Consider the following 2,783-nt stretch of genomic DNA (forward strand, 5'->3'; position numbering starts at 1 on the left):
AGGGGTGACGTCAGGGCCCGCGCCGGGCTGCCGGCAAGGTGGGAGTCGGTTAGTCCTACTGCTCGGTTTCTAGGCCTGGGGACTTGCCAGCCTTAGCGTGACTCAGGCTCCCGCTGCGTCTGTCGACGCGCCTCTCCCCCATGACACTTTTACTTTAGACTCCAGTGTCGTTCACTTCCCTCCTCGTTTCCGGGGCTTTAGCTGAGCATACTCAGGCCCCAGCCTGTCTGCCCTGGTTGTGTGCCGGGAACAGAGTTCCAGTCTACACTATGGCGACTGGGGTGAGGGACATCCTTTGGAGCACTCGGCAGCGGGTTCTTAGCAGCCTGTGGGGTTCCCCAGAGCAGGCAGGAGCTCACTCTGAAGGGCAAGCTGCAGTTGGCCTGGCAACTCTGGAGAAGAGCCACCCTGCATAGGAGACGGCAGTGCAGAGGCACCCAGGGCGTGACACTGGGAGCTCAGAGCAGCTGGGGGTGTGTATGCCTGAAGAATGGTCGTAGATGACACGGTAGGGTGGAATAGATAAAGGAAAGCTATTTTTTTTTTTTGAGACGGAGTCTTGCTCTGTCGCCCGGGCTGGAGTGCAGTGGCCAGATCTCAGCTCACTGCAAGCTCCGCCTCCCAGGTTTACGCCATTCTCCTGCCTCAGCCTCCCGAGTAGCTGGAACTACAGGCGCCCGCCACCTCGCCCGGCTAGTTTTTTGTATTTTTTAGTAGAGACGGGGTTTCACCGTGTTAGCCAGGATGGTCTTGATCCCCTGACCTCGTGATCCGCCCGTCTCGGCCTCCCAAAGTGCTGGGATTACAGGCTTGAGCCACCGCGCCCCGCCGGAAAGCTATTTGTAATGCGGGAGAGTTAGTGCCTACTCCAGAGTCTGGAGCCACCATATGTGATCAGATTCACATTTTGGAAAGATCACTGTGGGAACAACGTAGAAAGAAGATGGTTTAGAATGAGGTGAGATTTGGGATCCAGAGATCAGTTAACTGTCCACACAGCCATATTAAAGTGGTTAAGGGAATTGACTCTGCCGATCTTTAGTTTATCAATAAAACGAATAATTCTTATGAGGTCTTTTTGTTGTAAGCATTGAGGTGTAACAAGAGGCAGTATTGGAATAGTGTTAAAAAGTGTAGGCTCTGCAATTGCACTGGGTTTGAAATTGACCGTGACTAGTTACTTAATTTTCCCAAGCCAAAATGTCCTCATCCTTAATTTTTTTTGTTTTTTAGTTTGAGTCTTGCTCTGTCTCCCGGGCTGGAGTGCAGTGGCATGATTTCGGCTCACTACACCCTCCACCTCCCAGGTTCAAGCAATTCTCCTACCTCAGTTTCCTGAGTAGCTGGGATTACAGGCATCCGCCACCACACCCGGCTAATTTTTGTATTTTTAGTAGAGACAGGGTTCCACAATGTTGGCCAGGCTGGTCTTGAACTCCTGACCTCAAGTGTTCTGCCTGCCTTGGTCTCCCAAAGTGCTGGAATTACAGGCATGAGCCATCACGCTCATCAAGACTTTTGAGACAGTCTTGCTCTGTTGCCCAGGTTGGAGTGCAGTGGCACAATCTTGGCTCACTGGAACCTCTGCCTCCTGAGTTCAAGCAATTCTCCTGCTTCAGCCTTCGGAGTAGCTGGGACTATAGGCATGCGCCACCATGCCCAGCTTATATTTTAGTAGAGACAGGGTTTCACCATGTTGCTCAGGCTGGTCTCAAACACCTGAGCTCAGGCAATCCACTGGCCTTGGCCTCCCAAAGTGCTAGGATTACAGGCGTGACCCACCGTGGCTAGCCTTCACTTCTAGGTATTTACCTGAGGGAAGTCAAAGTATGTTCACACAGTTTGTAGGACCCCATTTATATAAAAGTATATGAAAGAGGAAGTGTGTGTGTATGTGTGTGTGTGTCAGAGAGCAAATCCGTAGTTGCCTGGGCCTGATTATGGAGGGACAGATTGGAAAGGTTAATACAAGGAAACTTTTAAGGGTGATGTATTTTGTATCTTGTTTGTGATCGTGATTTCACAGATTTGCCAAAACTCATTGAAATGTAGTTTATTATAGAGAAATTAGACCCCAATAAAGTAATTATTATTTTGAAAACAGAAGAATCAAAGAGGATGTTGGGGATAACACTAAAAAAATACCTTGTAGGGTTTTTGGGCAATAATCCTTGAAACATGTTTAGCGTAATGCCTAAATTACAGTAAGTGCTCAATAAATGTGAACTCTGGGGTGCATCCACATGAGTCAGTAGTAATTAGGTTTGGGAGCTGCCAGCAGGTAGGGTGGCTTTGACATCAGTTTCCTAGAAGAAGGAGAGTTCAGAGGAAGATACCAAATTTTGGGCCTTGAACAATTCAATCCTTGGAGAGGATTGAGACATTGAAAATCCCTAAGGAAGGAACGCAATTTCAGGCATCACTTGACCTTTGTGAAAGATGTCCACTCAACTCCTCTAGTTTCTTGCTAACCAACTCTGATTTCTCCTCTCTAATGCAACTTACCTACATAGAAGCCCCCAACATTCAGTTCCTGAAAAGGACTCTCTATCCCTCTGTTCATTTCTTTTTTTTTTTGAGACAGAGTCTCACTCTGTCACCAGACTGGAGTGCAGTGGTGCAATCTCGGCTCACTGCAACCTCTGTTTCCCGGGTTCAGCTGATTCTCCTGCCTCAGCCTCCTGAGTAACGGATTATAGGCATGCCACCACCATGCCCAGCTAATTTTTGTAGTTTTAGTAGAGACGGGGTTTCACCATGTTGGCCAGGATGGTCTTGATCTC

General features: G+C 48.6%; 1 protein-coding gene across 1 annotated transcript in view; it reads right to left on the minus strand.

Annotated features, from left to right (window-relative positions):
* PURB (purine-rich element binding protein B) overlaps positions 1–2,783 on the minus strand; it is a 28,370-nt gene that overhangs the window by 9,163 nt on the left and 16,424 nt on the right. The gene's annotated exons all lie outside the window — the stretch shown is intronic.

This window comes from Colobus angolensis, unplaced genomic scaffold, assembly GCF_000951035.1.
Source record: "Colobus angolensis palliatus isolate OR3802 unplaced genomic scaffold, Cang.pa_1.0 Scaffold253, whole genome shotgun sequence".
In the NCBI taxonomy this organism is placed as follows: domain Eukaryota; kingdom Metazoa; phylum Chordata; class Mammalia; order Primates; family Cercopithecidae; genus Colobus; species Colobus angolensis.